General features: G+C 33.6%; 1 protein-coding gene and 1 non-coding gene across 2 annotated transcripts in view; both read left to right on the top strand.

Annotated features, from left to right (window-relative positions):
• LOC127881061 (uncharacterized) overlaps positions 1–15,539 on the top strand; it is a 158,281-nt gene that overhangs the window by 103,857 nt on the left and 38,885 nt on the right. The window lies entirely within an intron of this gene.
• Trnay-gua (transfer RNA tyrosine (anticodon GUA)) lies at positions 6,071–6,161 on the top strand. The gene is given in 2 exon segments: positions 6,071–6,107; positions 6,126–6,161. It is a non-coding gene; the product is annotated as a tRNA-Tyr (tRNA).

Raw genomic sequence — 15,539 nt, forward strand, 5'->3', positions numbered from 1 at the left:
TACTCAAATTTATGGTAAAGGTGTGTCTTGTGCATTGTATCAATATTGCAAATTTGATGGGCATTTAATACTAGCCATAAACATTAAGGTATTTAGGGTTTTATCAAATATTTATATGGCTGATAGAGGAGTTTTTATGATACTGTGTCGGAGGCAAGAAATTAAACTGGAAATGATTATATACACAACACTGTCAACACGCTCACATAACTTTTGATGTCTACAAAGTTCAAACAGTGTGATGATATTACACTGGAACCAGAACCCATTTATGTCTAGCGTCTAGAAAAAAGGTCTTGGCAAACAGCGTAGACCAAGATGAGGCGCCACATGATGCGGCGTCTCATCTGGTTCTGTGCTGTTTGCTTAAATGAATTTGTGTAAGAAATATTCTAAATATAGAAATGAATATGGTAGACATCCCTAATTTTGGAAATTAATTGATCCAATTTAGAAGGAAGGGAGAGTCCACTCGGCATAAATGGGTTAAAGAACGATCATGAACCCATCAGATGGACATGCGCAATGTTTGAAGATGTTATAACATAGCTTATGTGGGTATTCGAAGATAAATAGAACATTTGATGGATCTGTTAACGAACTTTCTTTTTTTATATATATTTTTTACCTTAAAACGGCGCGATTAACACCATGTCTTGAACATGAGCGAGCTTTTTTCAAACAATTTGAGTATCATACCTAAAATTTCCCACACTTGTATTGTTTTTTGGTATTTTCAATTTTATTTATGATTTGGTTTGACGTCAGGAATAGTGTTAATAGATCCCATATAGAACTTTCCTTTTTTATATTTGTTACCTTACGCAAGGTGGAAACGTGTGGCGCTTGCTAAGCAGCACGGAATTTGCTATTTGTCGTTCAAAACATCTGTGTCAGGGAACACTTTCCGCCTCAACTTTATTTTCGGTAAGGAGGGACTTCCTTGAAACTGAAAATACCAATAAAGCGGAAAGTGTCGTCCCTGATTAGCCTGTGCGGACTGCACAGGCTAATTTGGGACGACACTTTACGCACATGAATTAAGCCCAGTTTTCTCAGAACAAGACACATTTGATTATTATACCTAGAAATATCTCACAATAGAGCAGTTCTTAGTATTTTCACTCATTTTTATATGGTCTGACGTCAATAAATAAATTTATCTAATGTAGCAGGGGGTGAAGGTCGGCCAAATTTTGTTTGTTATTTATTTACATCACACGACTTATTTTCCACATTAATTATGTTAACATATTGTGTTTGATTTTACAAAAAAACACAATATGGGGGTTATATCATATCAAATAATATTTTGTTGAAATTCGAGCGATTACTCTAATTATCTTGTGAAGCACAAACTGTGTTAACTTGCATGTACAGTTTAATCACAGAAATTAAAATTGTATGCGTTACAGGTTTAACCGAGCATTGAAAATATCCATTTTATTTGTTATGTCTTAAAAACACACATTATATCTACTAAATCCCGATTGTTAACCAAACTATTTTCGCAATCTGCAATAAATGACGCAATTTACAATACAATAATTTCAATTTAATTGGCCAATAGGTCAATACTAAGTGATTGTAGCCAAGTAAGATTAAATGGATGCTGTGCAAAAATGCAAAAACTGAAAACAACAACAATTAAAGCGATGATGGCACTGACGTTGTTCGCTATTGCATAATCTTAGACGCAACTCAGTTTTCCAAATTATTGTATAGCTTTTTATATCGCAAGTTTGAAATGAACATAACAGATTCAAATTTATAAAGAGTGTGTCTTAAAGCACAGGTCGAGATGTTTGTGCACTGTTAATCTTCATATTTATGTTACAGAGATAACTAAGACAAAATAACAGCACATATATGTATGTAAGAACACGATTTTTACTATTCCGGCGTTGACGTCGTTTCCGAGAAAAAACGACTTTAAGTTGTGACTACCGTTTCGGGCACTTTGTAAACATATTTTGTAGACATTCACAATAGTTTTATTTTCAAGTAGAACCTACAGCAAGATTGTCGAGTGCGGGGAATTAAAATTTACCGTTTTCTATTGACATTTTATGGTTTAAATTAACCTCAGCTTATATAGCAATGAATACTGCAGGGCAGATTTGGCAATTAAAATTTAAGGATAAAATGCCTGCGTTTTGTCAAGGTAGGACTTTCTAAGTTTTTCAGTGTTGGTTTTTACAACCAATATAAATTTTGTCAATATTGATGAAATTTAATGTAAAATTAATCTATTGAACCAATCACGGTTTCTGTATGAGTCATTTTGGCTGTCAAAATGAAGATTTAAGACGACATTTCTTTGTATGTTTTACCCGAAACTGGGCGAAACTTGACAAAATGTAACAAACCTCTAGTTTTGCCTTTTGTTGTTGAACTTTACTGTTACATTTTTTTGTTAAGAATGTTGTGTGCATGTATTCTTCTTTCCATTCGATTTTCACTTTATGTAATTAACGATGATTGTTTATGAGTATAAATTTTATGTTTCTATTCTTGTCAGAATTTTAAGTTGTGGATGTCCATATTAATGGCTAATGATGAAATAGAGAATATATTAATTGTTTTCTTAAGCTGCATCATATCGGTCATGTGTTTCAGCTATAAATACAGTTCGAGAAAAACCGAAAAGTGCGAACACCAAAACAAGTTCTCATTATTATCAGGTAGTATATGACTTACACCCTGCATGTTTTACTTTACATGTGTTTAGCATCCTGTAATTAAACAAAATCCTATACAAAGTTGTTAGGATGTTTTGTTAAAATCACAGAATTACAAATTTAAAGAAAAATGTATAATGCAACAGGATGGACAGCAGTTTACGCTGTCGATGAAGCAGTAATGCCAAGGAAGAGATTAGCATGTACCGGGTAAATCGCTTAGTTAATCCTTGATTTCAATACTTTGGTGAAGACAATTAATAGTATAATTAATAATTACATACATAATTGTATTAATTACATAATTAATAAAATTCATGTATTAAATACATGTATGATCAAGTAATTTAAAAGCATTAAACTTTATGTTAAATTTAGAACATTTACTGTGCTCTGTTTTGTGTGCATATCTGGAGGGTTGTGAGTAAATTCTGAATGAAACAAGAATATTTTAATTGAAGATATAAATTGATTAATAATTGTTAGTGTTATTTTCACACATATCGAGTTTGGAAAGAAAAATATCAATGGAGAAAAAGAGTGCATATTGATTGATTGCAATTGCAATATATGGTGGACAAGTAGGTGGTCTCCATTTGTGATGTATTTGTCACGTGTTCGAAGAAGACAAGGTTAAGGTTGCTTATAAGGAATTAGTCATTTATGTATATGATATTATTGCTGATCTTCATATATGAATTTTGCCAATTCTTGTGCAACCTCAGCTTACCAAGTTTACATCTTATTGTCAGTTTGGGCATTGTGTGGATGATAAACTGAGACAATATATTGTGTTCATGGTGTGTTGTGATTGACGTTTTTTTTAAATAGATATTGTTTTATTCCAGACTTAACAGGTAATGTTTCAACAATAAATAACTACATTTTGATTGATATACATGAATTTGTAGTGTAACCAATCAACTATGCATGTCTTGTGTAGTCTTTTAAGCACTCTGTAATCCATAACAACATAGTAAACATGTTACAGTATGTTAATCATTATGAAATAAATTGTACATTGTTTACATTTGTGTTTATTTTGCAAATTAAGTTACATATATTAAATCTATTTTATAATTAGTGAAAATTAACTATCTCATAGTAATATTCACTATAAAATATTATTTACATCATAATAAGTACACTGTATTTCATGTCTGGTGCGTGTTCTTAAATTATCACTAAAATGTTGTTGTTCATATTGACATCAAGTTATGTGATGTAAATTATGTATGTGTTCATGTTATGTGTATATTTTGTTTTTACCAGTAAACAAACATTTTGTTGTGTTAAGTTCAATCTATGGTGACGTGTGATATTAAATATGTAGTGCTTATTGCTTTAATTTGTTTTAGATTAAAAGCATGTGTTTGAATCCCTTTGATTGCAATGAGTGAATTTTTTATAAAAACAAATAAATTAATGGTTTTCTTTCAACCCTTATGCTTTGTTTGATAATATATTGACTATTAATACATTGTTGATTAACAAATATCATGTCCTTGCAAGTGACAATTTACTGTTCTCATAGCAACGGTTAACCTAATCAATATTGCCTCATTAATTTGATCAATCATTGAACAAAACACAAAATAAAATTACTTTAAAATATATGAAATATATTTGACAGTATAGATGCACAACACAAATTGTATCATGAGCAGTTGTTCTTTTTTGTGTTAAGGTGGAAGTTATACAAAATGTTCCATTTCTGAATACACGCCTTTTTTAGAAAATGTGCATACATGTTTAATATTTGAATATGTGTGTTTCCATGGCAACCATAATTATTTAATGATTTATAATACTGCAATAACGTTTTTACTTGTAATCAATTATGTTCATCGAAAAACGCGAACAATGGTGTAAGTAACAACACAACTTGATCAGCATAACATGTAATGGTGCTCAGTGAATTGAAACGTCATTTCATACACAACAGCGGAATTCAGTGTTTGTGACATGTTCCATGGGCATAACTTTGTCATTTTTAGGATTTTGATGCTCAAATTTCGTATGTTGATTATTAAGATGCAGCAATTTCATAATATATGCCTAACTGAAAAAGTCATATTTTTTTTGCCAGATTAGTCCAAATCGCGTTTCCAGCCATATATTTATATATATGTGTGTCTGATATAGCAATGACAAATTTTATCATACAGAACAACAATTGAAAATATCTCTTATTAAAGAAAGTGTACGGTTATAATGTTGCTCATGGCACTTCTTTTTTTATCTCTCTATATATACGCTAAGTTTCATGTTGAAATGTTGTAATACAATGTATATGAAACTGAATACTTAATCAATTCTCGATCTTTTATCGTTTTATAGCAAAATACATTCAGTTTGTGGTTTTGTTTAAATATCCCGCTCAGACGGTAGAGTGGAGGACTGTAGTGATTATGAGAAACTATTATTCTTAGGTCAATGGTTCAAATCCGGTTCGCCTTTCTTAGGTCAATGGTTTAAATCCGGTTCGCGGGATCGTTTTTTTTCCGTCTGTATGAGTTCCAAACGTCATATTTAATGAGCCACCCTGTTAGAACTCCAAATAATATTAATCAATGTATGATATGGCGAAGAGTTAATTGTTATATTGCACTGACTACTGTAATTATTTCAGCAGACCAATTAAAGTAACGTTCATTTGCATATTCTGCTTATTTTGTGTGTTATATAACACTGGTTATTTAATTATTGCGTATTGGAAAATTTAGGTATGTTATACAATTTATGTGAAACTTCATGCTCAATCCCGTTTCCTAACTGATAATATGTATACCGATATATTAACAATTGTATTGCAACTAAATACCGCTCGATAGTTGGTAGCGCAGAGGACTGTAGTTGTTATGAGCAACTGTGTTCCTTAGTATTAGTTCGAATCTGTTTGTCGATTCGGATATTTAATGAACTCAAAACGTGGGGTGTAATTAAAACTTCTAATAATCATAAGATTCATGAATCTGAGAACTCACGTAAAAAATTGTTTTGTAATGATGAAAGCAATTATTTTTGATATACAATATTGTCCTAAATAACTTTAAAATGAAGGATACTTGTTTTTTTTCGCATTTCAATTATCGTCATTAATATCTATCCACCCGTAAAGGTTCATGCTGAAATCTTGTTTTGTGTCTACGATGTAACACTTAAAAGATGCATCATACACAAGCAAACATGGACAATAACTCTTATTAACGAAAATGTAGGGTTATTGTTTATGTGCATGGCACTTTTTGTAATTGATATCTAAACATACACGAAGTTTCATATGAAATGTTGTAAAACAATGTATATTAAACTGCATTCTAAATCACTACTCGATCTTGTATCGTTTTATACCAACGCACATTTAAGTTTGTAGCTTGCCCAAATATCCCGCGATAGCTCAGTTGGCAGAGCGGAGGACTGTAGTGGTTCTGACAAACTTTTATCCTAAAGTCACTGGTTCGAATCCGGTTCGCGGGATCCTTTTTTGCCATCTCTATGAGTTCGAAACGTATGACTTTTATAAGCCACCATACTGCAATTCTTAATACGTACAATGAATGTATGATAATACTGAAGACTTAAATGTTACATTACACTGACTAACGAAGTTATTTCAGCGGTCAGTTTGAAGTAACTTTCATTTGGATATTCTACTTATTATGTGTTTTACATCACACGGACTTATTACTATTGCTTACTGGAAAATATATTTATGTTCTTTAATTAATGTGAAATGTCATACTCAGTCCCTTTAATATTGTCACTGCGTTGGTTCGAACCCCAGTAGGTTTCTTTTTTTTCAAAATTACTTCAATCAATGATACTTTTTAAATGTTCTTAATGTAACAGAATCTAAAATTGACAACAAACTACCGGTATATATAATATTAACATTTTGTTTACCAAAAAAAAACTGTTATAGGATTTCGTGAAAAAGAAGAAATTACTCAAGATTTATAAGATATGTGCCATAATTTCAAAAATAAGTGGTTGTTAGAAATTATAAGAATTCGTGATATTATCGAAATGGGATCAACTGAAATATGTTTTTTTTTTCAATATTTTATGCGCTAAATTTGAAGCGTCTTTTTTAAGCAATTATATAAAGAGTTCCTGCCTAAAATCAAGGTAAAACTATTTTTTAATCAATTAATTCTATGGTATACAACAGCAAAGTTAATATTTGAGGAAAATATAAGAATTTCGACGAAAATTATTCTGGTGAATTTTTCATTATTACCGAAAATGGGCAAGATTTAAATGTTACTGACTATAACTGGTTGATAAATGTATGAGTTTGCTTCTCATGTAATAAAGTGATAATTTCAAGGCCGATTCACCAGACATATGAAGTTTATTTTATCAGTTGGCCTATGTCTATCAATAGATATATATATATATATATATATATATATATATATATGTACGATCGGCAATTGCTTTAACCACTCGGAAAATGTTGACAGACACAACATGTTATCAAAATTCATATGTGTTCCGCAAATATTCTACCAATATCCTGGTGTATACCAATGAATAAATGAATTTCAATTAAAAGCACATTGTTTTCAGCCAGGAACACTGTCTATGAAAGCGATAACAAATATTCCAAAGTTTTTGGTTTACAATTTTTGTCATGTAAGTAAATTGTATGCAGCATGAAATTGAATGTTCTGTCAGATTAATGCTACTTTAGTGTTCAACTATCTTGATTGGGTGATTTCGGACTGTTAAATCCAAGCAAAAAAGCGAAGTAATAAAGCACCACTTTTGTTCACAACCTGGAAAGTGACGTCACGAGTTGCATCCCTTGTTGATTCATGCTAACATTATAAGGTGATGCCTGTTTTATCAAATTCTGTAAGATAAATTAAATCAACTAGCCAATAACATTTGTAATAAGAAATTAAGTTCCAATAAATAACAAACTTGACAGTACGTATCACCAGAAATGATAACACCGGATGGAACTGTTTGAGAATGTTCTATTCAACGTAGTTGAGTTGAGAATTAGTTTAAAACGTTTTATACTAAAACACATTGAAAACAAAATGTTTATTAGCGATACTTAGCCGACCATATGATAATCATTTAATGGTGATTACTATTTTCGACTTCGATATTCTGGAACCAGTACATAGCATGTCAGACTGTGACAATGGTACCAGTGCATAGCATGTCAGACTGTTACAATGGTACAAGAGTGTAGCATGTCAGACTGTTACAATGGAACCATTACATAGCATGTAAGACTGTGACAATGGTACTAGTACGTAGCTTTTAAGATTGCGACAATAGTAATAGTACATGGCATCAGAGACTGTGACAATTGTACCAGTACGTAGCATGTCAGACTGTGACAATGGTACCAGTACATAGCATGTCCGACTGATGCAATGGTACAAGTGTGTAGCATGTAAGACTGTTACAATGGAACCAGTACATAGCATGTCAGACTGTGACAATGGCACCAGTACGCAGCATGTCAGACAGTTACAATGGTAAATGTACATAGCATGTCAGACTGTGACAATGGTACCAGTACATAACATGTCAGACTGTGTCAATGGTACCAGTACATAGCATGTCAGACTGATGCAATGGTACAAGTGTGTAGCATGTAAGACTGTTACAATGGAACCAGTACATAGCATGTCAGACTGTGACAATGGTACCAGTACTTAGCATGTCAGACTGTGACAATGGTACCAGTTCATAGCGTGTAAGACTGTGCCAAGAGTACCAGTATGTATCATGTCAGACTGTGACAATCATTCCAGTACATAGCATGTCAGACTGTGACGATGGTACCAGTACATAGCATGTCAGACTGTGATAAATGAACCAGTACGTAGCATGTAAGACTGTTACAATTGTACCAGCACATAGCATGTCATGCTGTGACAATTATACCAGTTCATAGCAATTCAGACTGTTACAAACGTACCAGTACATAGCACGTCAGACTGTGACAATGTAATCAGTACGTAACATGTCAGACTGTAGCAATGGTACTAGTGCATAGCATGTCAGATCATTACAATAATACAAGTTATTAGCATGTCAGACTGTTACAATGGAACCAGTACATAGCATGTCAGACTGTGACAAAGGTACAAGCACTGAGCATGTCCGACTGTGACAATGGTACCAGTACTTAGCATGTCAGACTGTGAAAATGGTACCAGTTCATAGCATGTCAGAATTTAACAATGACACCAGTATGTATCATGCCAGGCTGTGACAATATTACCAGTACATAGCATGTCAGACTCCGACGATAATAACAGTACAAAGCATGTCAGACTGTGAAAATGGTACCAGTACGTAGCATGTCAGACTGTTACAATGGAACCAGTATATAGCATGTCAGACTTTGACAATGGTACCAGTACTTAGCATGCCAGACTGTGACAATGGTACTAGTACATAGCATGTAAGACTGTGACAATGGTACCAGTATGTATCATGTCAGACTGTGACAATTGTATCAGTGCATAGCATGTCATACTGTGACGATGGTACCAGTACATGCATGTCAGACTGTGACAATGGTACAAGTGTGTAGCATGTCAGACTGTTACAATTGAACCAGTACAAAGCATGTCAGACTGTGACAATGGTACCAGTACTTAGCATGTCAATCTGTGACAATGGTATCAGTACATAGCATATCAGACTGTGACAATGGAACCAGTATGTATCATGTCAGACTGTGACAATTGTACTTGTACATAGCATGTCAGACTGTGACGATGTTACCAGTTTGTATTATTTTAGACTGTGACAATGATTCCAGTATGAAACATGTCAGACTGTGACAATGGTACCACTACGTAGCATGTCAGACTGTTACCATGATACCAGTACCCAACATGCCATAATGTGACAATTGTACCAGTGCATAGCATGCCAGACTGCAACAAGGGAACTAGTACATAGCATGACAGACTGTCATAATGGTACCAGTACGTACATTTGTATTTCAAACTAAGACAATGGTACCAGTACATAGCATGTCAAACACTGACATTAATACCAGTACGTAGCATGTCAACTATGACAATGGTACCATTACATGGCATGTCAGACTGTGACAATGATACCAGTACGTAGCATGTCAGATTGTGACACTGGTACCAGTACATACCATGTTAGACTGTAACATTGATACAAGAACGTAGCATGGCAGACTAAGACAATGGTAACAGTACACATCATGTCATACTGCAACAATGTTAACAGTACAAATTCTGTCAGATTGTTACAATGGTACCAGTACATAACATGTCAGACTGTTAGAATGGTACAAGTACGTACCATGTCAGACTGTTACGATGGTGCCCGTTTATAGCATGCCTGACTCTGACGATGATAACAGTATGTATCATGTTAAACTGTGACAATATCAGTACATAGCATGTGGGTCTTTTACAAGGGTACTAGTGCATAGCATGTCAGACTGTTACAATGTTACCAGTACGTACATGTAGTATGTAAAACTGGGATAGTGATACCAGTCTTATCATGTAAGACTGTGAAAATGGTACCAATATATAGCATGTCAGACTGTGACACTGGCATCAGTGCATAGCATGTCAGACTGTTACAATGGTACAAGTGTGTAGCATGTCAGACTGTAACAATGGAACCAGTAAATAGCATGTCAGACTGTTACAATGGTACCAGTACTAAGCATGTCAGACTGTGAAAATTGTACCAGTACATAGCATGTCAGACTGTTACAATGGTACAAGTACATAGCATGTCAAACTGTAACAATTGAACTAGTATGTATCATATCAGACTGTGACAGTTGTACCAGTACATAGCATGTCAGACACCGACGATGGTACCAGTACATAACATGTCAGACTGTGACAATGGTACCAGTACGTAGCATGTCGGACTGTTACAATGGAACAAGTACATAGCATATCAGACTGTGACAATGGTACCAGTACTTAGCATGCCTGACTGTGACAATGGTTCCAGTACATAGCATGTACGAGTGTGACAATGGTACCAGTATGTATCATGTCAGACTGTTGACATTGGTACCAGTTCTTAGCATGTCATACTGTGACAATGGTACCAGTAGATAGCTTGTAAGACTGTGACATTGGTACCAGTATGTATCATGTCAGACTGTGACAATTGCACCAGTACATAACATGTCAGACTGTGACGATGTTACCAGTTTGTATCATTTAAGACTGTGACAATGATTCCAGTATGTAGCATGTCAGACTGTGGCAATGGTACCAGTACGCAGCATGTCAGACTGTTATCATGATACCAGTACCTAACATGTCATACTGTGACAATTGTACCAGTGCATAGCATGCCAGACTGCAACAAGGGAACTAGTACATAGCATGTCAGAATGTCATAATGGTACCAGTACGTACATTTGTATGTCAAACGGAGACAATGGTTCCAGTACATAGCATGTCAAACAGTGACAATGATACCAGTACGTAGCATGTCAAACTGTGACAATGGTACCAGTACATAGCATGTCCGACTGTGACAATGATACCAGTAAGTAGCATGTCAGACTGTGACAATGGTACAAGTACATACCATGTAAGACTGTGACAATGATACCAGTGCATAGCATGGCAGACTGTGACAATGGTAACAGTACATAGCATGTCAGACTGTGACAATGGTAACAGTACATAGATTGTCAGACTGTTTAAATGGTACCAGTATATTGCATGTCAGACTGTTAGAATGGTACAAGTACTTAGCATGTCAGACTGTTTCAATGGTGCCAGTGTTTAGCATGTCTGACTGTGACGATGATAACAGTATGTATCATGTTAGACTGTGCCAAAATCAGTTTATATCATGTCAGTCTGTTACAAGGGTACCAGTGCATAGCATGTCAGACTGTTAGAATGGTACCAGTACGTACATGTAGTATGTAAAACTGGGACAGTGATACCAGTCTGATCATGTCAGAATGTGACAATGGTACCAATATATAGTAGTCAGTCTGTTACAATGTTACCATTACGTGGTATGTCAGACTGAGACAATTATACAAGTACGTAGCATGTCAAACTGTTACAATGGTACCAGTACATAGCATGTAAGACTGAGACAATGTAACCAGGTTGTAGCAGGTCAGACTTTGACTATGGTACCAGTGCATAGCATTTCAGACTGAGACAATGATACCAGTGTGTAGCAGGTCAGACTGTGTCAATGGTACCAGTGCGTAGCATGTCAGAATTAGACAATTATAATAATGTAGTTCAAAGGTAGGAAAAAGATTAATAAGATTTTGTACTATTTTCTGTCCAATCATTTTTCATGTACCATAATCAATTTTGAATAGTTTGTATTTGAATTCAGAAAGAGGTTTTAGGCCTGCCTTTAGTAACAAAGTTCATAATTTTTTTAATTAAAATAAGCAGATAAGATACACTTGTTTTGACTTTAACTCTGCTGAATTTTAATTAATTAATAATATATTACAATACAAATATTACATGATATAAGAAAGATGTAAAGATATGACAATAACTGTTGTATGTTTAAGTATTGGTCTTATACTCATAATTCTTTACAGGCCCCCAGTCACTGTTTTATGATTATTTGCTGTTTCTAGCATACCTTTAAATAATTACAATTTTGTTCAAATACACCGATAATACTTTAAAGTTATAGTTGTTGGTAAACAAAAGGCACACTACAATATATTTGATTTCCCCCGAGGTAATACAACTTGAATTCAAATAAATGTAAAGAGTTGTATTTTATTCCATCATTAAACATATTTTAATTAACACATATTTCAAGTATTCATAATAAAAGTCTACATATTAAGACATATTTACAGAAAAAAATTGATCTGAATTTCAGATACGACTTTTTTACATAAAAATAAAATCAAAGATTTCAAGATTTTAAGAGCAAAACAGTCGTGTCTTGATATTTAACCAATATCTCCGATTACAATAATGCAAATACATGTATATTATGTGAAACTAAAAGAAATGTACAATACAAACATTCATGCAAATATTTTTTGATTACTAATAAAAATGTATTAATCATTAAATTTTTTAATAATACTAACAGTTTACAAAAACTCAGTTACGACCGTTTTGCGCTAAGCCCGCGATATATCGACTTACTTGTTTTAATAACTTAAAGGGTGACATAATACAACGTGTGAATACTTAGACCTAGTGCACACATGTTGCAAACTTTTGATTGAACTGGAACACACCGTGTATGACAGCATGCTAGGTGAATTCCGTTTCCGGACTACAAACAACAGAAAAGTCCAGTCTTGCTAATTTATACTAAGACATGATAACAACATGGTATCCAGTTCTTATACATGATGTTCACCATGACCTTATCGAATCAAAGAAAGCGTTCCGAATAAGTTCATATACTAAACATTACAACATAGGTAGAGCACCATATCATCGTATAGCATAAGCTAGTTAATTAAGAATATCAATACACAAAAGCTTTCCCTTCCACAGTTGTGGTTATACTTAAGCAGCGTGTATAGATGCAAATGTCAGAAGAAACTTTCATCTTTGCTTTTGAATCTGCTTAAGAAAAGCTGTCGTTCACATACACTCACAGATGAATGCATTATTATGATATTAACACACACAAATGTATGATAAGGTATGGTGTTTTTGCCGAAAAAAATCAACCATCTTAGAAAAAATGCTATTCTGTCTTTAACAGTAATATTGGGTACTGTCCTTTTAGGATTGCATTGATTGATTCTCAAAACATTGTATATGTCAATTATTATGTGATAGTATAGCTTCCTAACACCTCTTTTAATAATACTACTCACAAATGTATATAAGATCTTAACACAAACACGTGGGGGATAATTTAAGCTTTTAGATTTTCTTGTATATGGATATAGTTCATATATATGTCCTTCTCGGTCCAATTTTTTTCGACATTTCATAAAGGGGGATTCAACTGGCATTTGACATTTATAAACTTCATAAACAATGCGACATGTGGTCATTTGAATTATGCTGCTCGTTTAAAGCCATTACACTAGCTATTTGTAGAAAATTACATAATGCGTAACGTTAGTTAGACTTGTATATATATTGGACTTAAGGTTGTTTAACTACTTGAAATAAAACAACAACAAAAACAACTAATTTATTCAGTTGATTGATAATACGTTTATTCTAAAAATGCATTTCACTCTTTGCATAAATGTGTCACGTGACATTATGAAGCGTAAGTTTCCGAATCAAATGTTCAAACTGTATAACAGAATTATTCATTTGTATGTACCTGTTTGCCCCGGCTTGTTGTGTAATTGTACTTAGTATGTTATTTCCTATTTTTAGGTGAAATAAATTTAGTTTGCCGTTATATAATCTTATTTGGATATGTCAACGTCTGATGAGATATTTGGATATGTAAACGTCTGATGAGATATTTGGATATGTAAACGTCTGATGAGATATTTCGATATGTAAACGTCTGATGAGATATTTGGATATGTAAACGTCTGATGAGATATTTGGATATGTAAACGGCTGATGAGATATTTGGATATGTAACGTCTGATGAGATATTTGGATATATATACGTCTGATGATGACTGCAATACGCCAGTTTGCGAAATTATCATTTTGAATAATAACGGTCGAAATCTAGCATTCCGTAATATTGGAAATGGTATATTTTTACGATATTTAAAAATGAATGCAAAATTTAGATGTGCATACTTGTGCTTGTCGCTATACACCTAATACCAGTCTTAAACAACAAGTTTTAAAATACATTATAAAAAGAAAAAGAAACGACGCACCTTTTTTCCTGGAAAATTCGGAACAAAATATTATTTCCAATATGTGTCCTCGAACGAGAATTTGTCAGTAACTTTAAGACCCATCATGCCATTATTATATATTACTATATATAACAATAGTTTTAAATGCACTTTCTTTTTACGCCAAAAGATGAACACGTACTGGTAAATTCATAGTCATCGCGAGACACATCGCTTTTTAACAATAATGTTTGTTAAGAGCTAAGCATCGCGTAATTTTAAAATTATTATGCCTTTCATGTTACTTGTAATCTCGAACCAGAGTATATTTGCCTAATTGCACAGTATATGCCTATAGTCTGAAATGATGGAAACGGAATTAAAAGATTCATATGTAAAACAAAATGTCAAGAATCTCCACATACGCCTTTATTACCGTCAAATTAATTAGAATGGAAGCGTCTACTCTTCTCGGTCTGAGATTGATGATGTCTAATATATGGACATATTGCGTCCTTGATACCGAATGTGTTTTTGTGTTGAAGTATTTTAGGTTTATTCGTATTTAAGTAAATTTTCACTTATAAAACGCGACGTTTTATTTGTAGATGCAAATGAAAACAGGTATAATGCAACAATCGGCCAGCATAGGTTAAGGCCAGCATGTTTCATAATGTACCCTTTCTGCTTTATAATCCCGCAAGGTTATCTGGTTCCGTATTCACCAATCGATTCTTAGACTTAAGAATAAAGTATAGACTTAGTACCAAGACACATATGCTGAGTATTTGAACATATAAGTCTACCACTGGTAATTGTGTCATACATAAGACGTTTTTCATGAAGAATGATGTAGATAGGGTGGCTGATGCCAAGTTTGACTCATATTTAAAGCAGTATTTGAATATTCTAATTTTAATAATAGTCTTTATTCTAAAGCCTACGTCTACGAATTGTTTCGTGAATACAGACCCATAAGCCGACTTTATGACTCCTCATCGGAGGATACGGATGCAGAGACATATCTGGGTACCGTTTTACTTAGCAACTTATGCAAGTCTTAACCT

The sequence above is a fragment of the Dreissena polymorpha genome, chromosome 5 (genome assembly GCF_020536995.1).
Source record: "Dreissena polymorpha isolate Duluth1 chromosome 5, UMN_Dpol_1.0, whole genome shotgun sequence".
Lineage (NCBI taxonomy): Eukaryota > Metazoa > Mollusca > Bivalvia > Myida > Dreissenidae > Dreissena > Dreissena polymorpha.